We start from the raw sequence: 24,142 nt of genomic DNA on the forward strand, positions 1-24,142 counted from the left end.
AGAGAGAGCGACCTTTGACCCTGTCACCAGACAGGTCGCTCCCTGCCCCCGCACGCAGCCCCCTGTGTGACCTGTGACCCGCTGCCGCCCGTGCTGGCCCGCCTGCATCGCCTCTAAGTACTGTTCTGCCTTGTTTTTGGTGTCCATCCATTGTTTTTTTAATTTTGTGTCCATCCTTTCCATCCTTTGCTTTTGTACCCCTGTGCCCATTCTTGGGTGTCCACCCTTGCACTCTGTATCCCTGTGCCCATTTTTGCCCCTGTGCCCCTTCTTTTCCCCTGCCTTCCCTGTCCACCTCCGTTTTCCCGCCGCTGCCTCCCTGCGGCCCCGCTCCGCTGTCTCCCATTGGCCGCCCCGCTCCCACCTCCCAGCTGCTCCTCCCTCCCTCTGCCCCTCATATGGAGGCCGCACAACGGCCGCGCTGCTGGCGCGCCGAATGCACGCCAAAGGCAAACTCGTCTGCGCCCGTCCACGCCTGGACTGTGCTCAGTGCCAGAACCCCTGGATCCCGCAACCCCCGCATCGCCAGACTGCACTACGACTCCAACACCCTCCACGCACTCAACACCGGACGAGACCACCCCTGCTACCCGGCCACCCCGAAGCGCACCCAAGGGCCCTTCGCCTGCCAGAACTGAAGATTCACCAGCATCCAGCCCACCAGACGACCAACCAGAGAACCCAACCACCTCTGCTGCATCCTCCTCAACACCCGCTCCGCTCACAAGCACGCCATCGAACTCTGGGACCTCCTAGACTCTACCGCCCCCGACGTGGCCTTCCTGACGGAGACCTGGCTGAACGCCACCTCGGCACCAGACATCGCCATAGCCATCCCACAGGGCTACAAGATCACCCGCAGAGACCGCACCAACGGAGTTGGAGGGGAAATCACCATCATCCACATGGACACCCTCAGAGTCTCGACCAACACCGACGACACCCTCACCACTGCCGAGCACATGCACTTCCAGATCCACACCGACCCCAACACGACTCTCTGAGAAACACTTGTCTACAGACCACCCGGACCAAGACCACAGTTCAGCGACACCATTGCCGACCTCGTCAGCACCCACGCCCTCGCTTCCATGGACCTGAACTTCCACCTCGAGAACAACGACGCCAACTCCACCGCCCTGATCGACAACCTCGCCAACCTCGGACTCAAACAGCTCGTGACAACACCCACCCACGCAGCTGGACACACACTGGACCCCATCTTCTCCACAAGCCCCCACATCTCCTTCAACCACACCACCGAACCCCACTGGACCGACCACAGATGCGTCCACTTCACCTTCAGGAAACCCACCGCACCCAACAGCTGCCACGCCGCTGCTGGGGCAAGGTCACCAAGGACCAACTGACTACCATCCTCGCCTTGAAACCACCCGCTGACCCCACCGACCCCAACACCGCCGCGACCAACCTCAAACAGTGGATCAACGACTGCGCCAACACCCTCGCCCCTCTCAAGACCTCCACAGCCAACCACACCAACAAGAAAGCCGCCTGGTTCACCGAAGACCTCCAGATCTTTAAGCGCACCTGTCGGAAGCTGGAGAAGAAATGGCTCCACGATCGAACACCAGACAGCCACACAGCACACAAGAGCGCCACCTGCAGACACCACCAACTCATCAGGACCGCCAAGAGGACAGCCTTTAAGGACCACCTAGACAACAATGCACACAACACGAAAGAGCTCTTTAGCATGGTGAAAGAACTCTCCAATCCCAGATCCAACACCAACGACATCCCACCATCACAAAACCTGTGCGACTCCCTGGCCACCTTCTTTCACCGCAAGATCACCAACATCCACAACAGCTTCAACTCTGAGACCCCCGCGCCCATTACCGAGTCTATCACCCCCGCAACCACTACCTGCATCAGCCGCCTGACCGCCTGGTCCAACATCAGCGACGAAGATACCATCAAAACCATGAACTCCATCCACTCCGGATCCCCATCCGACCCCTCCCATCACCACGCCTTCAACAAAGCCAGCACAACCATTGCGCCCCACCTCTGAAAAACAGTTCCTTTGAGACAGCAACCTTCCCAGAAAGCTGGAAGCACGCCGAGATCAACACCCTTCTGAAGAAGCCCAAGGCGGACCCCAAGGATCTCAAGAACTTCCGCCCATCTCCCTGCTCCCGTTCCCGGCAAAAGTGACAGAGAAGATTGTCAACAAACAGCTAACCTGCTACCTCGAAGACAACAACATCCTGGACCCTTCCCAATCCGGTTTCCACAGCAACCACAGCACCGAGACCGCCCTCATCGCCGCCACTGACGACATCAGGATCCTGATGGACAAAGGAGAAACAGCCGCCCTCATCCTCCTGGACCTATCAGCTGCCTTCGACACAGTCTGCCACTGCACCCTATCAGCACGCCTCCATGACGCTGGAATCCAAGAGAAGGCCCTAGCCTGGACCACCTCCTTTCTCTCCGGCAGAACCCAGTGCGTCCGCCTACCACCCTTCCTCTCGAAAACCACTGAGATCATCTGCGGCGTCCCACGGGGATCCCCCCGCAGCCCGACGCTGTTCAATATCTCCATTGCACCGCTCGCCCACGTCGCATGACAACATAACCTCAACATCATCTCCTACGCCAACGACACTCAGCTGATCATATCCCTCACCGAAGACCCCCACACCGCCAAAGCCAACCTTCACAGAGGAATGAAGGCCGTAGCCGACTGGATGAAGGACAGCAGACTGAAGCTGAATTCAGAAAAGACGGAGGTCCTCATTCTCGGACCCACCCCATCAGCCTGGGATGACTCTTGGTGGCCAACATCGCTAGGCACAGCCCCGGAACCCATAGACCACGCACGCAACGTGGGGGTCATCCTCTACTCCACCCTCTCCATGACCAGGCAAGTCAACGCCGTCTCTGCATCCTGCTTTAACACCCTCTGAATGCTCCGCAGGATCTTCAAGTGGATCCCTACCGACATGAGAAAAACCATCACCCAGGCCCTCATCACCAGCAGACTTGACTACGGGAACGCCCTCTACTCAGGAACAACAACCAAGCTCCTGAGACAACTACAACAAATCCAGAACACCTTGGCACATCTGATCCTCGAGGTCCCCCGACGCAACCACATCACTCCCCACCTGAGAGGCCTGCACTGGCTCCCCGTCAACAAGAGGATCACCTTCAAGCTCCTCATCCACGCACACAAAGCACTACACAACACCGGACCTACATACCTCAACAACCTACTCAGTTTCCACACCCCCACCCGAAGCCTCCGCTCAGCCAACTTCGCCCTCGCCACAGTTCCTCGTATTCGGAAAACCACCACCGGCGGCAGATCCTTCTCCTACCTCACCGCCAAGACCTGGAACACTCTCCCGACCAGCCTGCGACAGACCCAGGACCTGCTGGCCTTCAGAAGACTTCTCAAGACCTGGCTCTTCGATCAGGAGCGCCCCCCTCCCCCCCAGCGCCTTGAGACCCTCATGGGTATGTAGCGCCCTTTAGAAATGCAGTGGTTGGTTGATTGATGGAAAAAATGTGCGGCAGATCAAGCATCAGTCCCAACCTCACAAAACCAATGCATTTGCTAGGAACTCACAACCAATGTTCATACAAGGAAATAAATCCCTCTGCATTCTCCTAAGGGCATAGGTGATGAATCAGAAATAAGTCAGTCCTATTATTTGCATCTTCCCACCAGTAAGTAGTGTTGTGCTTATCCAGCATAAGTATGGAGCTTCTTATTGTTCATGTGCAAAGCACACAAGACATGCAATAGACAGCTAAGTTCAATTAGTCACGGGGCAGAAGAGAGATGATGACATCTGCTGCCCTCTGTATGACTTCATTGTGTCACTCTGCCATCCCATTTTTTGTACTACTTATAAAAAGATCCATGGAGCCAGGGAAGACTCTTCTTAGTAGCAAAATTTTTGGTAATGCACAAATCACCAACAATGTGGTTTCCAATGGTGCAGCCAATTCACAACAGACTACAAAGGGTCTTTCCCAGAAGTTTCAGGAGTCCGACCTTCCCAACTCATGTAGTCCGATCTACACAATCTTAAAACGCACATGCCACAATACAACAGGAAGGCCCGCGGAAGGTGTGGGGTCATAGGTAAAAGTGTCACAGTAAAAGGAAACTAATAAGTCTTTCTTAGTAGAAGGATCGGCAGGTGGCCGCCTCGAGGCTTCAAATTGTTCCATAATGACTATGATGATGGAACAACAGAACCCCGGGTGATGACGTTCACCAATAAGCCATTCACACCGTTGGCTTCGGCATATCCATTGCACTGGTGTAACAATGATTCACAGACACGGTGACACCCTTAGGAGACTAAACTGCAAAGATTAAGAAAATCTTGGGTTTGCAGCCAAGCCCGTGAAGACCAAATAGCAAAGATCTCTTTTTTACCTATATTTACCCTTTCGGTATACATAAATGACATAAAATTCCGCAGCAGCAGTACACATTTTTCCATTATAGAGGTGCTGGTGAGCTTGCTTTGCTCCCAGACAAATGCATAACATCGTAAGCAGAGAGGCAGTGGGGGTCAAACTCAGGCAGTCAAAAGCCAAGACTCTTGATGAACGAAACCTGTCTACATCTTCGGGCCTCAGCGGCTAATGGAGATGATAGGACCTCAGGTCCTAGGCTTTCAAAACAGAAGCATGCACTGCGGAGAGAGCATCCTCTGAGGCGCTCCTTGGAGCAGAGGTGGCAGACCTTCCAGGAGGGGTCTCTCTGGAGAGTGCATAACGGAGACGAAGTTGAGAACCCTGGAGACAGAACTAGGTACTGGCGGAATTCTCCAACTTCAAAGGCATATGCAAGGGGCAGAAGGCACTCCTCAGGGTTTGCTCTTTCGATAAAAATGCCCCCCACCCCTGGGTGGCGCAAAGGGTGTCGGCTTTTACCTTGGAATTTATTTATCAGATTTCTCCTTGTGTGACTTCTTTCTTGTTTGCCTCTTTCACTCTTTTTCACAGTGATCGACAATGTGCTGAATAGACGTCTTTGTCTTTGATCTATAGACACATGTCACGTGGACAGTTCCCCATTGTGCAGGCACCTATCATTTATTGCACTGCACTTGAGCACACACTAAATTAAATATCTCATTATGCCTCCTGGTTATCGCACGAAACGGATTACAGGCTTATTTTTTTTAATGTAAATCTTAGTTTTCCGAATCATTATAACTGTTTTTCAATAAATGTAATCTTAAAAAATGTATTCAGCTTTAACGAGTTCTTTTTATAATTTGCTTCAGCAAATAGAGGTTAGAAAGGGTCTGCTGAGATGCAACGAAGAAGCGGTTGTCATGGTGAAGGAAGGCTTGCTTTAAGAATCAGAACTTGAGTTGAAAGGATGACCCGTGTTTTTTTTATGTGCACAATTATCTAAATATATCAATCTATATTTTTCCATAGTCTATGCAAACAGGGTCTTTTAAAGACATCAGATTGAAGACATGGCGGATGCCTCACAAATTGTTGGTGCCTTGGATGAGATACGTGTGTCCCTCTCAGGGGACAAGTCCAATAAAAAGAAGTGGGGGGACTGATAGTATGCAAATACATCGTGACGTCACGTGCTGAACATGTCCCGGTGTCTGAAATTTACACCGGGACACCTTCAGCGTATTTTTGTGGGACCCAGCTTCTTGGCAGGGGGGATGGCGTCCACCCTGTGAAAAGAGTGGGGGGACGCCGTCCACCCGCGTGGACCCCCTACTCGAGCCCTGGTCCCTCTCCTCCCCACTTTTTCATTGGCACCTCTCTAACCCTACTACGAAGGAGCGTGCAGCAACATGTTGGTGTTGTCTGTAATGTCCTCAAAAAGTTGTGCTATCTAAGTGGCATCAATGAACACAACACTGCCTCTTTCACAGGGCAGGGTGATACAGTTCGATACTGGTGCAGTTCAAGGTCTTGCCTGTAGAGAGATTCCAACCACAGCTGACTACAGGTTGAGCACCTCAATCTTAACGTCCCAAGATTATTTTAAATTCTGTGCAAAAGACCTCCGGGACCTGCTGTAATTTGATCCCACTGGATTTCCAGACAAAAAACTTCCAGCAGAGTAGAGGCAGCACCAGATATGTAGTCACAAATTAGAGCAATAAAGTAGTTGAAAGATTTCTTTTATTATTCTTCGTAGTTAAAAGGTACACAGAACAGCCAACGCGTTTCGTTCCTACTTGAAGAACTTCGTCAGGGCAAAAGGTGTGATGGATAAATCAATTGCGTTTGTTCGAAAGTGGAAAGACACTAATCAAAAAAGGGAATATAAGTGAACAATAGCAATACTGTAGCTCCAAAAATGTATGAGTCCACACTGTATACTGACTCACTTCAAGTATCGATTTTCGGTTATTAATGCTTTGTACATAAAGTGCACCGTAATCAGTAGCGGTCGGCAGTAGGTGTTTCTATAGGGCGGTGACGTGGGCAGGAGGAGGGGCAGGGTGGGGGGAAATAATGTATGGATTACGGAGTTTTACAGGTAAGTAAACATTTAAATACATAAAACGAATTTCGTTGCGCACACTGCATCACATTTGGTGATGCAGTGTGCGCAACGAAATTCGTTTTATGTATTTAAATGTTTACTTACCTGTAAAACTCCGTAATCCATACATTATTTCCCCCCACCCTGCCCCTCCTCCTGCCCACGTTACCGCCCTATAGAAACACCTACTGCCGACCGCTACTGACCGTAATCCCTGCAAGAAAGTGTATCAGCAATCCAAATTTTGTTGGGAGGGAGAAAACAATGTTCCAAAGAGGGCCGTAATAAGCCAGCAATTATCCCGATCAGAAAGAGGAAGTATTTGATAGGCTCCCCCGTCCCTGAATCTGCCATGCATGCAATAGTTATAGGGTTCCTGTTTAGGCCAAACAAGAATGCATTTATTTATTAGCATTAATTACACTGAATGGGTTTATAAACCTGCATTGTGTGGTACACCTTCTGTGATGCAGCTTTTCCCTGGCTTTCATACTGCACAAGTGGTAGAGCTGGGTGAGCTAGATAAGTCAACGGGAGGAATGAAGCCTTTTAGTTGTTATGTTGCCTTTCTACTTGTAGATACTCTTCGCCAAAGCGCCGGGATGCTCCATGGAGTAGCCGAGCGCTATAGAAGAAAAAGATTAACATAACCAGATCAGATCCTTTAGAAGATCCGACATGGAAAGATACAGCAGGTGAGCTGCAAAAAATATGTTAAAGACTCTTTCTAATTAAAAAAGTTGTTTCTTGAATACTTGCATTTCAATTGATTTGTAGAGCAATAGATGTTAGCACTGAAAAATGAGGATGACAGACTTTGACACCATAAGAATTGGGCAGCAGACTGCCACAACCCTAGACCTGGAACAACTATGACATTACACCGAAGTCTCAGCATCAGGTTGTAACCCCAAGAGCCCCTCTTCAGAGTGAAACATCACTTTTCGAAAACTGAGATTCTGAAATCACACAGGTTCCCAATACTTTACCCTAAATGTATAAGGTGTAACACAAAGGTACTTTCCCACCATCAGCATCTAGAGGGAGTGTTTGAACCTCTCTGATCCTACATGCATGTGTGGAGGAGTTGAGAAGACCTGCACACATTTTCATTGTGGGCTTTTGGGGAGTCTACAAACAACAAGTGAGTACCATTCCTGCAGTGCCAGTTCAGATGGAGTCCTAGCAGCATTGCACATATGCAGCAGTGGTTTAAGTGGACTGAACTTGTTGAGGGATCTCTAAAAGGGAAATGGCCAAAGAAGTGTATCTAAGAAACTTTTCCGAGAGGCATGACTGAACATTTTTGAACCACATTTCTGTGCTTCACATTACGACAGACCTAACCAGTGTTTGGATGCCTTTAGGAGTTTTCTGTTACCACATTCAGGCATCACACAAAAGTAGACCTACACCTGAAACAGGCCAGACATATTGGCTTGCCAATACTTTTTAGCTGAATCAAATCAGTGGATAACACAAATTTTGTTGTGAAAATGTCTGCCCTTCACACTGATCTTCTCTGCAATCTCTCACTCGCTCTCACTCTGTAAGATGCTTACATCCTTTCCCCACATCTTTCTGAAATCGTCCAAATGCATATCTCACACTTCATCTCTTTCCTCTACCACAGCATCTTTTCACTCTCTGATGAACATACTTCCTTACATCTCCTCTACTTCCACCCACACACACACCACCTACCCACTCTCTTGCTGTAAGCACTGCATTTTGTTTCCCTTTGGCGGTGTCTTATTTGAAAGTTATGTAACTCCTCCACACATTTTCTGACATTTACAATTTGCATGTATGTGACCATTACTCTCTGTGGTCTGTAAAGAGGCGAAAGATTGGAGGTGCATGTAGCCTGGACACCTTTTAGACCCACTGAAAGGTACATTCAGAAAATGGCAGTGAATTCTGCCTTAACTCCAGAGCTGTTTCTACTCAATAAGATATCCTGGTGTGGCTCAGTTCCCATTATGCACTGTACAAGTGTCATATGTTGCATAAAAACTACAAGTACACATCATTGGGAAACACTGATCCTCTCAGGTATTGCATGAAGGAATATGTGAAGCGCCCATACCTCTAAGAGTATTTGTTTAAAATGGGCTGGCAATGGAGTGACAGGAGCCATGTGGCTCTGGATGAACCACAGTTGTTTATGTGGTTCAATACACCCGGTGCCACTGCACCTGCATCACAATGGTAGTTACATCCCTGGTACTAGCATCAGCTCATGCACATTACATGAAAATAGTGAGCTGGTGCCTCCAAAAGAAAATGCTACAATTAGTGTTGTGCAGATTAGCAGCAGGTGCAGTGAATCCGGTGCCCAGAGGCCTGAGGGCCCACTGAAATCTGATTATATTTGTATTTCACCAAACAGCGGCCAAGGGGAAAATTTCCTTCTTGCACTAATGCCCTGGCTTTGTCAATGGTGTTGTGCATCAATGCAAATTCCTCAGGCATCCTAAGATAATGGTAGCAACATAATCACCACTAATGCTAACACTGTGAGATATTTAACTGTGACCTCTCAATACAAACCATAACAAACGAGTTGGTATGAGAGAGGGAGATGGTATGCATGTCTCTCCATTGCTTCATCTGGAATGTGGAAATTATGCAGAAATAATTATACACAAATCCCTAACATTTGAGGTTAAAAAGGAGAGACCAATAGCCACTCATTTAGTGGCTCATTCTACAAAGTGAAACTAGAAAACCTGGAATTAATCCTGGCTTCCTCGCCTTGTCTTTCTATTCTCTGTTTCTTTGGAAATAATTTGAAAGAGTTTCTGGATGCCTTAATGCAAAATCAATCAATCAATCAGCATTGATAATGTGCAGCAAATAACCAGTGAGGGTCTCAAGGCACTGGAGTTGCTAACTGCTTCACGGAGAAAGCAGCAAAAACAAGGCAAAAGCACTCAGAAACAGGGGAAGAGGAAGGAGAAAGCAATAAAACAATGAGGCAAAAGCAGGAGAAAGCATTCAGAAAATAGGGAAAGGATGGAGAAAGCAGTAAAAAACAAGACAAAGCAGAAACAACAGTCCAAAAAATAGGGGTAAGGAAGGAGAAAACAAAATGGGGAAAGGGAGGAGAAAACAGTAAACACAAGGCAAAAACAGGCAATGCACTCAGAAAGATGAGGGAAAGGAAGTAGAAAGCAGTCAAAATGAGGCAAAAGCAGGAAAAGCACTCAGACATTTGGGGAAACGATAGAGAAAGCAGTAAAAACAGGTAAAAGCATGAAAAACACTGAAAAAAGGGGGTAAGGGAGGAGAAAGCATTAAAAAAGAGGCAAACGCTGGACAAACTCTCAGAAAAATGGTGGGGAAAGGAAAGAAAAAACATTTAAAAACAAGGCAAAAGCAGGAAAAGCGCGCAGAAAAACAGGAAGGTGGGGAATGAGAAAGTAGTAAAAAAACAAGGCAAAAGCAGGAAATGCACTTAGGAAAATGGGCGAAAGGACAGAGAAAGCACTTAAAAATGAAGCATAAGAAGCAAAAACATGCAGAAAGATGGAGAAATTTAAAGAGAAAGCAGTACAAATGAGGCAAAAACACTCAGAAAAACGGGAAGGAAGTAGAAAGCAGGAAAAAATGAGGCAAAAGCAGGAAGAGCACTGAGAAAAACAGGGGGAAAGGAAGGAATAAACATTCAAAAACAAGGCAAAAGCAGGAAAGCGCCAGCAGCAGTGGGTGAGAGTGCGCTGAGCAGGGTATTCTGGGGTCCGGGGTACCCACAACCAGCTGACGCACTGGTGGTCTGACATCCTGGATCGAGAGCAGGACATGTCGAACTTGCTAGGGGTAGAGCTTGCAGGGCTTGGTCAGTAGCTAATTATTATTATTATTGTGTGGTCTATGTTATTGCTAATATTCTTTTCCCAAACAGCAAGCATGCTGCTCATATGCAGGTAAGTTCTGTAATGTTTACAAATCTTATATTATGTGATTGTTATTCTTCTGGGCAGGTGCTTGGTGTTACCTAATTGTACTTGTTTGCATCTATGCGTTTGCACTCGCTTCGGGTGATTATGTGAGAACTTAAGTTAAGTAATGGAAACTAGAGAGATACTCCTTTCCTTTCTCCTGTCACTACTAAGATAGTAAGTATTTGTAATTTAGAACCTTTTTGTATCTTGCACAGTGACAAGTAAACTAAACAACCAATTTGGTGTATGCAATCCATACGTTCATCTATGCATTTATTTAAAGATAAAAATGCAGACTTAGTGAATTGACCCATCAAAGGGGGTTGTGAATGATTGCAAATGAGATGGGCACTTAAAAGCAAATATCATTCGTTGCAATTTATTCCAATGTCTTTGGAACAGGAGAGCTAGGCTAGATAGGTTTAGGAAATGTGGAATCGATAGTACGATCCACGATACAAGTCTACTACTAGTCGAGATGACTTAAGAAAGTTCAATGTTATTGCAGTTGCATTTTCCTGTCCAAAATTAGTTTTGGAGCGATTATTTATTTATCACCAATTATTTCTTGTCTCTATAATTATGTCTTACATGCATCAGCATCCAGAGTACCTCCCACCAGGAAGAATGCACCTCCTCTGCCGATGGCTCTGCTGGCCCCAGTAAGGCCTCCTGTTGTTAATAGTAATATATATTCCCCTAAGTTTTACTGCTCCTTAATTTGAACTATTTTCTATCTGTTTCCTAGTTTTATTTCTTTCCCAATTCCTCTTTGAAATATCTGTTTAAAAAATCTTGTTATCCCTGCATTATCCTAATATCTACTAAGTTATTTTATATTTCTAGAGTCTGTAGTTCACCTCACACTGCCTCTGTCTGTAGCTTCCTTTCTTCTGGTTTTTCAGTCTTTCCCTCTCCCCATACATATTTTGTGGGCTGCCTAGTGGTGGTACTGTAAGACTCAGAAAACCCATTGGTTCTTACTACTCATCTAGTACTACTAATAATACTACTACTCTGCTGTGCAGAAGGCATACCCAAGTAAGGTATTCTACACATGTTTGTTGAGATGAGACAAAGGCTTTCTTTTACTTTCTCGTGCTCAATCAGTAAAACTAGAGAGTGGCCATTATCATGTTGCACATTCCAAGGTTGTCTATTCTTATCTAGACCTAGTATTATTACCAGCAGTTGATGGAGAACTGATTACCGTGAACCATGGCTGGAAGGAAGTATGAGGAGATGGAGGACTGCACCATTACATTTGCCAACCAAGAAGACTTTATGACCGTTTGTCCAGCCAGTTGGCCACTCCTATTTCTTTTCAAAAACTCAGATTCACCATTAGCTCTAGCCACTCAGTTCAGTCCTTTAATCTACAGTCTTCTTGAGAGGCTTTTAAAAAACTTGCCACCATCAAAAACAATATACCCAACCGGATATTTGATAAGTTTTGATAGGACATACTGTGATTGTACACGAATTGATAGTGATGTGTGTGGTGTATGCATTTTCAATTTTGCTACAGAAAAAAATAAATAGGGGGAGGCACATATGGCATCTAAAATTAATATATTTTCTAGCCATACTGACTACCAGTGCTGGAGCCAGCGAAATTAGCAGCGCCATCCAAGGAGCAGATGCAGCAGCTACAGGGTGTGAGCCAGCGGCAGTAACAAGTCATATTGCTTTCTTATTGACAATTTATATACTCACTGCAAGGGTGTACATTGTATTGTTGAGAGTGAGACTAAGTTATGAACAGATGAAGACACTGCTTCTGTACTTAGCATTAGCATATACAGTGGGAGTTGATGGGAAAGAAGGATGGAAGGAGGAAGGACGGGTTAAATCTAATATGACTGGCAGAGAAGGATGTGTGGGTAAAAGGACAGATATAGGTGGCTTATAGGGATGCATGCATGAGTGGGTGGGTGAAGGATGGGTAAAAGAAGAAAGAAACTATGTCTGCCTGCGTGTGTGACAGTGTATGGGTGAAAGGAATCCTCTGGTCGGTTTGATGGGCCAAAGCAAGGATGCATGGGTGGTTGAAATGACAAATATATGTTAGTGAATGGTTTGTTGAGCAATGATAGCCATGTTTGGATGGATGGATTGTACTAGTATTCATAGTGAAGACTGGATGGAGGGAATGCAAAAAGCCAAAGGGTTAAGAATAAAAATAATGTCAGAAAAAAATGCAGTGGTCCATCGGCTGCATGGTTACTATAGTAGTACCTCACATTGTGCCATATATCATTCATATATTAGTAACTTTTCATCTACCTTGTTGTAGTCAGGGTGAAAGTGATAGTGAGCATTTGATTTAACAGAGCATGGCCATGATAGGAAAAGAGATAATTGTGTGGTACAGCATGCCCACCTGCAGACAATAGCAAAGTATAACGCAAGTCCGCGACACAAGTATGTCTGTCTAGAGCGCAAGCTGAGCTCGCATGCCTACATTCATTTAGCTAAATGAGAGAGAAGAAGAATACTTGTATACTCCCTGGTGCTTAATGCCAGGAGCTGTAATTACATTAAAATTGAATGGGCCGAGTAATTTAGGATACCAGCAAATGTTATGTACTGCTACTGCTAATGTACCTACTATATCATTTTATGTGTTACTGTTTTGCTAAGAGTATTGGTTACAATCTGTCTTTTTTTCTTGATATAGCTTCTCCTGCCAAATCACCATCACCCGACAGGCAGGAGAGAACAGCCAGGACCTGGCAAAGGAAGTTGAAGTCCATCAGGGCTGTATATCATCAGCTGGTGGTCCTGAAGGAGGAGACGACAGCAGCTGCATCCTCCACTGCCACGGGCCCCTGCCAGGCTTCAGTGCCTCCAGTTGTGCTACGCCGTAGTCAGGCAGCCACCCACCACCATTCATCAATCTCTGCTGCTCCCCCTATTGACCCAGAGCCTTTCAGTAAAGCATACTCCTGAGGATGCACAAATGGAAGCCAGGATAGAGGAGCGATTTGACAGCTTATAGTGGCAGCTCTTAGCCCTAGCCCACCACTAGGTCTTTAGTTTCTTGCCCCTTTTTAATCTTTCGTTTGGTGGGTGGGACTTGTTTTGGAGAGGGTGGGAATGTGAGAGTTGGGGAAATCTGATTCTTGGGGTTTTTGACACTTTGTTTACGGAAATTTGTTTGGACAGTCGGAGTTTGGACTTTCTTTGGACATTGGTTGGTGTTAGGGAGAGGGGTGGGCCATGTGATTTGGGCTTTAGTTTATTTGTTAGGGGAATACATTTTTTGTGTGGGGTTACCCTCTTCCTTCACACTGTTTCCTTTGCCATGCAGGCCCACAGCCAATTTAAAAAATGTGCAGATATTGTAACACACCAACAGATAGTTATGCGGTACCCTCACTTGTCCTACTACTCTCTCCTCCTAGTCTCTGCAGTCTATAACCATATTAACCCCTAAGGACTCAGAGGGGGTATGGGTGTGTGAATTGCTCTAGTATATGGATGATTGTAGTTCAGCAATCCCCCACAGTTCTACTCTTACCAAGATGCCATGTTGGTGGTAGTAGACAGTAGCAGCATGCTTGCGGACTAGTTGTTGAATACTAGTGAAAGCACCAGATCCAGAAGCGAGATTCCACTCCATCCTAGCAGAACTTAAACTGTAGGATAAGGAATATTCTTTGCAGAGAACCAATTTATTTGAAATAACAAACTGAGTTAATTACGTTTTATATGCAAGCTTTGCACAACAATTTGAGACAGTCACCAGAGGGAGACTACTAGAGTATGACTAGTAGTACACAAGAAGACTGTCAAATGACAAAACATGATAGGCAATGCTAAGGTAAAATAAATGATCAGAATGGTGAGCTAGTAAAAAGTACAAACTAAAGTCAACTCGAGCTATGAAGTGGACAAGCGTAACCTTTAGTGCTGGAAGGATGATGATGCTGGCAATTATGAATTATGTTTCTCTGAAAAAAAAAAATATATATATATATTGAATACTGTGCATGGGTGGGCAATCTAATATTTGATACTATTCCAAGTGTAGGCTATACTTGGAGCAGAAGAATAACCTCACCCTTTGCCTTGAGTTGGTCTTTCTTTCACCACATATGCCCCACCAACTGTGTGATCAATTAATGGTGTAAATGTAATTTAGTCACACCTCAATAAATCGCACAGCCTGGGAGGAGGGGGTTAAGGGTTCAATGAATGGATGAGAAGAGAGATTTGAGGGACATGTTTGACAAAGACAAACACTGCACAAGGACAACACATTCATCTTGGCAGCTGACCATCATAAATCAGTTATGGGAGGAAGAGGAAATGCATGCATGATTAGGAGTGCGAGTACAGGTAAACCAAATCAAATTATCCGTCTACCCCCAGAGAGAACCGAGTTACATTGTGGTCTGTAAATGTTGTACCAAGCTTTGAATGATATCCAATAAAATGTACATATCTGTGGGAGTCAAGTAACAAACAATCATAAACAACACCCTAATTGTAATGACGATTAAAGAGAAAAAAAAGATACTGTGTTGACAAATTGGGAGTTGCATCTGCATTCCTCTTGGACTGTCCTTAAAACTTGGGTGCCTGGTGCTAAGGTAGGTGTGAATGTGTTACATTTTGTTTCCAGTATGGTGCAGGGTAAAGGCCAGGGCCAGTAAAATGAAAAGCAAAAATGATACTTAAGAGTCAAGTAGAGAAGTTAAACTGTACAAGGTGGAGTGCGCAACAAGAAGAGAAGTCTCAGAGGCAGCATGGCTAAATGTCTGTTTCTGGCAGTTACCTCAACAATAGGCCTCTCACCCAAACACCACTTAGCTTCAGATTAAACAACAAACTGGAGCCAGACAGCGCTGAACAGTGAGCACTCACACACAGCAACATAGCATTTCCCTAATCAATTAGAAAATCAACACAACGCTGTCAGTCACACCACTCACCACCACCAATACACAGACTTGTGTAGGTCTGGTGCTATTGATTACCTTTAGGCTAATTCAAAGTCATCATCATCCAAATCAGTTGGTTTCAGTGAATTTGAAAACGTCCTCCTTCTTCCGGTGACAGTTCTCACAGAAACTAGTCACGTTCACACCCATGCCCTGAATCATTCCATCACCTCTGATCCTCCTGAGTCTGACCCCGAGCATGGTGTCCAACTCCATACCAACAGTGTGAGTGTCCCGACTCAAAGTCAAAATGCAATAGATCATCCTGTAGAAGTACATTTTTGTTATTGAACAACAAGAAGGGAAAGATTGAGGCACATTTTGTTAAGACTCTATGGAGAAGGAAAGTATAGATAGTCATGGGTCAGGGTTGGAGGCAGGCACACATTTGTTTGTATTCCCCGTCCAATGTCTGGCTTTAGAGATATGGCTTTGGAGGGTGAGTTGAGACTTGGGAGTCGGATGTCTTCACTGGCTGCATGCAGTTGCAGCTCTATTCCGGCAAGAAAAATGTGTCTTAGAGTAAGTCAGTGGGGATGAATTGGTCAACCAGACAGTCAGACACACACAACTAAGAATGTTGGGGCCAGATGTACGATGGGATTTTGCATGTGCAAACAGGTTTGCAACCCTTTTGCACATGCAAAATTCCTATGGGCCATGTACTAACACTATTTTGCGAGTCGCAAAAAATTGCGACTTGCAAAATATTGTTTAGCATTTCGCAATTAGGAAGGGGCAATCCAAGGGCATCACTTCCTAATTGCGACTTGCAGCCCTACATATAAATGTTTTGGGGCCGCAGTTGCGGTCGCAAAACACTCGCACAGTACCGCCCTCTTCAAGAATAATGCAGTCAGAAAAGGGAAGACCCCTTCCTCTCTGCAAATGCAGGAGAAAATATTTTTTAGGGGTAGGCAGTGGTCCCAGGGACCACTACCTGCCCTTAAAAAATGAAACAAAAAAGTTTCAGTTTTTATTTTTTAATGCATCCTGTTTTGCTTTAAGGAAAACGGGCTGCATTTTTTTTAAACTGCTTCATTTAAAAGCAGTCCCAGACATGTAGGTCTGCTGAGCCCAGCAGACTACCCCAATATCTGGGTCATTCCATCATCATCCCCATTCTCAACGGGGTCGCAAATTGTGAGTGCTTCTTTAATATTCATTAGGCATGCAATTTGCAAGCCTATTGAGAATCACAAACAGTGTCTCAGATACTGTTCTACATTGGAAATTGCGACTCGCAATATGCGACTTAAATTTGAGCGCAAATTGCTAGTCGCATTTTTCAATGGTCATACATCTTGCCCTAAAGGTTCCCTAGCTATATAAATATTTTTGGGGGGCATCAAAGAAAGAAAGCCTAGTATTCAGGGAAGTACAACTCGTCCTCAAACTTTGGTGGTTCACCCAGAAGTAGGTGATCTAACACATTGATTCCGTGGCCTGAGTCTCTGTCATCCTACTCTTGTGGTACTTCACGCATGGTGTAATCCGGTGGTATAAAGTGCTGATTCATTTTGATCATGGTTAATCTCTCCTTATTTTGGGAAAGAAGACCGGTCCTTTTCACTGTGAAAATTGCACCAGCAGCGCCGAAAACACACTAAGGGGAGATACTGGCTACTGGGCAAGTCAGACAATTATTGCCAGGCTGCTGAGCAATGTCCATTAGCTCCTCTTCCCATACTAATACACCAATGGGTTTTGATCAAGGTACACCTCTGTTACGTATTCCAGATAGGCCGGGAACATTTGCTCAATGTTTATTGCTGGTGCTCCACTTTTCTCAATCTCTTTTGCCCTTGCCTCTATGCTGGACTTAAGCCCTGCCAGCAGAAACCACTCAGTTGTAGATTTGGGGGCTGATGCTCCTAGTCTTGGTGTTGTTGATGGTGTTCTTGTCATTGGTGTTGGCTGCTGTGAGCCAACTTCACTGCCCTCAGGCTCTGAACTTGAAGGCTGCACCTCAGGACTTGTGCCCTGGACCAGTGAGCCTCAAATTCCCTGCCATTCTTTTTCTAGCTCACTGCCTTGCTCAGCTATCCATGTTTTGAATTTTATAACATCCTCATCTGAAAAGGAATGATAGTAGACAGTAATGGTTTGTACAATGGACCAAGAATTATGGCACAGACGTAATGTTTGGAGGACATAATGTCTCTTTGTACCCTTATATTAGCAGACAAGCAAATGGTTAAACTCTCCACCAAGTTATACACATCTTTTTGTTCCTCCACACCTTTGAACATTGCAGACACCTCCTTTAACCGTTCCTGTAGCATGTGCAGCAATGAGATAGCTTGGCTCATGGTACTGTCCTCTTTGCTGACTTCCTGTGTGTACACCTCAAAAGGAAGCAGCATCTCTGTCAGGCATTTAATTAGGCCCCATTGGTCCATCTCAATGATCATGCCTTTTACAGTTCCATCTCCTCTTTGCATGACATATTCATTGATAGGTCTGTACTACTCAAACATGCGTTCAAGCATATAAGAAGGGGGGTCCCAGCGCATTGGCACATCCGGTATGAGCGCTTTAAAAGGCATTCTATTGTCACGCTGAATGACCCTCCGCTGTTTCCCGCTTCAAATGAATGGCTGAAATGAGCGCATATTCTTCTGTAGGTGGACAGTAAGATGCTTACGTGTTCTTCTTTTTTGAGAAAGTCCTGTATAATGATGTTGATGCAATGCGCCAAACACAGGACCCTGAAATAACCAACATAGGCCATGGCCTTAACTATAATACTGCCATTGTCCGTGGCACCAAATCCAATCTTAAGCCCTCTTGGTCGCAGCCATTCAAAGACCTTCTTTTTAAAGTCTTCCAAAATGTCTGCAGCAGTATGTGATTTCCCCATTGCGAACATAGCTACTGTGGCATGCTTCCGAGCAGCATTCAAAATCTCAGCAGTGTAAACACCTGCAGATATTTTTGCTCTAGCCCCCACAAATGACATCCAAGGGCGGATTTACATGAAAATGACACATCTGTATAGATGCAGCAGTTTCCCTGCGCCTGAGTGAAAAACCCTTGCGCCACCAAAGATGTGCTGTATTTACAATATGGCGCACTATGGCGCAAGGTTTGACAGATGCGTTAGAAATTCTGATGCATCTGTTGGAAGAAAAGTCACGCATTGCTGTAGTTGTGTCGCAAGTACGATGCTACTTGAGCAATACGTTTTGTGGCCTATTTCCAATACACTACGTCACTCCTTTGGCCTGCTTCAAGCAGGTGTAAGGTTTTGACGCAGTGGCGTCCTAAAAGTCACGCAGTGAAATCATGTAGATTTCACTGCGTCACTTTTACGAGGCTTTCCTGCCTGAGAACGCCTACCCTGCATACATTATACCTGACGTAGGTATAATGTCACACAGGGCTTTACAACCGGACGCTCTCCCTAGATGGGTCACGTAGTAAAGTTGTTCCAATTTTTATGCCGCCGTTGCGCAAAAAAGTGATGCAACAGCAGCATAAAAGTGACACAAGGGGCTTGTAAATCTGCCCCCTAGTGTGCAGTGAGGCACATGTTATCAGTTGCTTGGCAACTGGTCCACCTGTCTGTTGTCTGGTTAGTGTGGTCAACACTCTGCTGCAAAGCTTGTCCAAGCAATTCAAACTCACACATTGTGGTGTAGCACCTGAACAGCAACTCTGGCAAAATAGGACCTGTTGGGAGCCTTCCACTTTGGGAGATGGCTGCCACAAATTCCATAAAAAAGCCACCCCAAAAGAAAAAGGAAGGAGGTCCAGTGCTAACATTTTAGCCAGCTTTGCGTTATACAAATGTGCCGTTGGGTGGTTGCGTTCATACTGCCCTTCTGGCCTAAAAATGGTGGGAATAGTAGCCTGAATTGTTTTCTTTCCTGATGCAGGTGACGTCTTGAAACCAGGCGCTGCTAGGCTTAATGTGCTTTTCAGTGGGGCAGTGACTGTACTCTGTTGTCTTGGTGTCTCGAACTGAGTCTTGTGCATTGCGATGTTGCTGATGTGGGTGATACTACTGCACTGCTGGGGAGAGGGCTGCTTTACATAATGAAGATGTCTTCCTCTTCTTCTCCTTCCATCATGATCGGATCGTATTCGGATTCCCTGCTCAGTCAGGATTCACCCCTTCTCTAACAACACTTGCAGTCTTTTGGCCGCTAAGGTGTGCCTCCCAACAGTAGGCATGGTATTTCTCAAGTGGGTGGTTTGGCCCCCGGTACCATAGTTTGTTCCAAGCTTACCCCAACTAACACTTGCTCCGCAAATGGAGCATATGGCAATGTTCGACTCCTTCTGGCTAACCGACAATAAATCCCAAACTGGGGAGCTCAACTTTCTGAGAAACTGGAGATAGGTGGGTGCTTTGACATTTGACTCTGTGGCTTTGCAGGTCCTACTTCTACTGAGGTGTTTGTGGATGTAAATCACTGCAAAGACTTTGCAAATATGGCAGCTGGCAGTTGATGGATCTGTGGTACCACTGCCATATCACCCCCGGGAAGTTGTGATCGGACAACGTAAGTCTCCACTGGGGCTGGGCTAACATCCATGATGACTTGCTCGTCATCAGCCTCCTATTCTTTCTCCATAACTCTAAGGCTTTGTGGAACTTTCCTTTTCCGAAGCCTCATCCGAGTAATCTTGACTGAGGCGGGATACAAGCAGTGTCTAGATCATCAGAAGTAGATAATGCACCACTAACCCTCTTTTTTCTAGCTGGATATCTGGAAGACAATGGATCTCCTGGAGTCGATTGCTCTACTTCCTCAGCACGAAGCTCAATCTCTTAAACTGCTTCTATCTCTGGAACTCCTATTGGTGGTTGTGGAGGTTCTTGTTGTTGGCCACTTCCCGAGTTTCCTGCAATGATTGGGTACTACTTTTCTATAGAGATAAGTCAATGTCAACATCCCTGCTCGTCAGCGTTGCTGTGATTAGACTTGCTGACTCTGTGACAGACATGGGCTTGGGCCTAGATCGAAGAGGCTGGACTGATTTGGGGGTGCTGCTCCCAGCTTGCTCCATGGAAGCCGGTGCAGCAGGCACAGTTTTTTGTTTAAAAAAAACCATCTGGGGCGATATACCAGTGATGATGGTGGTAAGCTCCTTCTTCTTCTCACTGGCTACTTTCTTGGTAGCAGTTTTAGGCTTAGCAGTGGCACCTTTCTTTGGAACCATCTTGAAGATGGTATATAGCAGTGGCACTTGGCTTCACAAGTTGAAGAGATGTCTGATGTTTGGGTCACTCACACGTCAATCTTTGTACTGGTCTTCTTTCTGGCAGTACTGTGTGAGTGATGTGTTGTCTCTTCTTGTATTTTTGTCGTGCACCTAAAAGTAAAGAAGCAAAAAGGAAATCAGTGAAACATGGCATTGTTGCTGTTAAATTAGTAGTCACTGCTGTTACTCTCTTAATTAACAACACATTGTAAATATATCTACTGATTCGTAAAACAAAAAAACACACCAATATATAATTACTTTGATGGTGATTGACCACTCAGGAAGAACAAGTGAGAGCAAAAACAACAACAACATACAGATAAAACTGTTTGCTTTATGTGCGGCATGTGACATCACATCACTCACGACGTATGATGTGGCGCTGACTCTGAGGGAGGTGCACCTGACAAATGACAATGGAAGAAATATTCCCTAGACAATGAATGCTGTTGTCCATCTGTAGCAGGCGTGGGGTTCATTTGATTGAAGCAAGGTCTGGGACTCTTTTTGACTCTCCAGACAGCATCCCTGAAAATGCCAAAAATATCATAAAAGAGGTACATTTTATAGGGGTGAAGATATCCCGTTCTCACCGTGATGTAATACGCCACCTCTGTTTATCCCTGAATCAACAGCAATTTTATTTAACATTTACGATAAATGTACAGACCCCGATTTTATTCAACTAGATTCCGCTTACTCACCCTGCACTTTTTGGTGGCTTTCCTAAAACAATCGGGGTGGGAAGATAAACTGGAGCCTTGCCCTTGTGATAATCTGGCAGCTCAGAGCACTGTGAACTTTATGCTATTTTGCCCCCTCTACAAGGAACCAAGAGGAAGTTTTAGTTCTGATTTAAAAAGAAATTAGGCTGTGTTCTTATATTGAAGGTTTTTATTATTTATCTTCACTGGCCACTTAGGATATATGCACTAGGGTTTCCAACTACATTAAAGTAACTATGGTGATTAGGAAATGGTATTAGGCATTGCTACTGAACCCGATTAGAGTAACTCTACCACACAACTCTGAGTATTGATGTATTGTTATGAAGGGAGCCTCATGTCGTAATTGTGATATGTGCCTTGTAACAGATTGTAATTTTTATTAGAAGATTGTTTTAAGGTGTATATTTCTCTTGCATTTTATATAATGAATTGATGTGTATGAACTTCTTACTGCGCTGTTGTATGTAGATTACTGAAATAATAATTTGTTATGATGATTTTATGAACTTTTTGGTCTTCCATTGAAACAGAATAAAGCTACTTTGACTTGACTTGATTGAAGCAAGATGTCGTGGAAAATGGTATAAACAAATAATTGTTTCTTTTAAATTATACAAAAAATATTTTTAAATAAATAGAAAAATTAATTTACAAATTAATTTTAAAAATTTGGAATTTGTTTACTAATTAAACATAATTGAAGTTATCTTCAAAGATATAATAACTAGTTATTATTAAACTGCTATCTAATTGCTCAGCGGTCCACGTAGTCTATGCCAAAAAGGGCTGAATTTGTTTGGATGCACAAAGAGGCTGCCAAACAATGCCACATTGTCATCAACAACAACACTGAAAAGGAAGGCATTCATTGGTAACAAGGAGAAGACATTCATGCCTATAGGGAGAGCACACTGGCTGGATCCACAAAATGGCTGCCAGCCACATGGTCACAACAAGAAGCTGGAGGCCTACAACAAAGAACGCATGAAGGCCTATGGCAAAAGCACACTGGCTGCCTACACAAAATGGCCGTCAGCCACATGGTCACAACAAGGGAAAGGAGGCCTGTAAAACAATCAACTCTCTAAGAAAGACAAGGAGAACCCTACTCACATAGGAACCAAGGCATTATATTATATCATAGAAGAAAGGTTCCTGTGGTATGGTACTTGTATAATGAAAATTCAGTTGTTTGCTTAATAGCAGATTATAACGACACAGAAAGGTCTATCAGGGATGTCGAAAAGAAGCGCACAGACAATTTTGAATAAATCTCAGCAATGTTTATATTTCAAAACACTAGTTGCATAATTATACAATGATATTCAATTTGTCACATAATCATGTGAAAACAAAAAACAACAAAAGGGTGCACAGTGTCCTAAGTGTATATATGAAACCAAAACTAATTCAAACAACACAAAATAGACATAAGCACAATGGTTTCTCATAGGATGACCAAAAGGAAGGAAAATGACCAAAGTATTGATAAATAATTCTGTTTAGTGACCATATATAATCATAGGCACTAATTATAGGTTCAATTCCTTGTGGAGTCGACGGCGTTTCGACCCTCGAGGATATGGGTCTCATCAGGACAGGACATTTGGGGAAATCTACAATTAAAAAGGACGAGGTGGAGCTAAGTGTATGATGTGACAATGTTATAGTCTGATAGGTTTATATACAAGGGACCAAAGTACCTGCGTAAGGACTTGTTCTCACCCATGCATGGTGAAGAATTAAAATGACTTACAGGTAGCCCAGCCTAACACTGTTTGCATGAAGGAAAACATGAAATACCACTAAAAGCTCATTTTGTATTTCAATCCAAATCCATCCATGGCCTAAATGCTGTAAACACCATAGAAACTGTTGTTTCATACACCCATGACTAGCACTGGGCCTGCTGGCTGGAAGGCCAATTGGCAGACTAGGCCACATAGTGAATTCAATCAAAATTTCAAATGCAATTAAACAAACATAGAATATGTATTAAACTGTGAACCATTTTTCCTTTGCAAAAGAAGATGAAATGCAAAGAAATCACTAGGCACCTACTGAAACAACAGGCCACCAGCCGCAATAATTTGTTAAAAACAATTAAAAGTACAAATAAATCCAGGTGCATGGCCCCAATCAATCAGACAACACCGGTTTTACTTATGAAATCTCAAATTCAAAGTCCTTAAATCCAATGGAATATTCAGCAGACGCAAAGAGTGATCGTTCCAGCTCCAAAGACAAATGAAAAGTGACCAGAGATGGATAAGGAACTGGGAGGAGCCTGCTGGACAGGAACAGGAAATTGAAGACTCTGGGGCACTTCCTTTCAGTTTGGGTAGATTTTGATGCTGCTCGAGGAGATAATCTTTCCCAAATTGCAGCTGCGGTAGATCCTGCACTTTGAGGATAGCATACACCGAAAGTCACTGGCTCGCCCGAATGAAGTGTTGCTGAATGCAAAATCTTGCAGGAGCATGTGGCTGGCTAACAAATCTTGTGGAGCCCGCGCCCGTGAACGGCACTGAAAATCTCAACTGTGATCACCAGTGCCCAGCAAGTTGCTGCCGCGTGCACGAAATTGCAATTTTGCGCCCGACTTAAAATAAAGCTAAGGTGGGGTATCTACTTGGAGCCTTCATCAGGCTGGCTTTGGCATGGGCTACAGCATTGGTCATTATAAATTAATGTGGAAAGGATCACTGGTCCTGCATAACCAAGGTCTGCAGGTGGATCGGTAGGTGTCTCCCAAATAAAAGACCCTCATGCACGTGT

This window comes from Lissotriton vulgaris, chromosome 7, assembly GCF_964263255.1.
Source record: "Lissotriton vulgaris chromosome 7, aLisVul1.2, whole genome shotgun sequence".
Lineage (NCBI taxonomy): Eukaryota > Metazoa > Chordata > Amphibia > Caudata > Salamandridae > Lissotriton > Lissotriton vulgaris.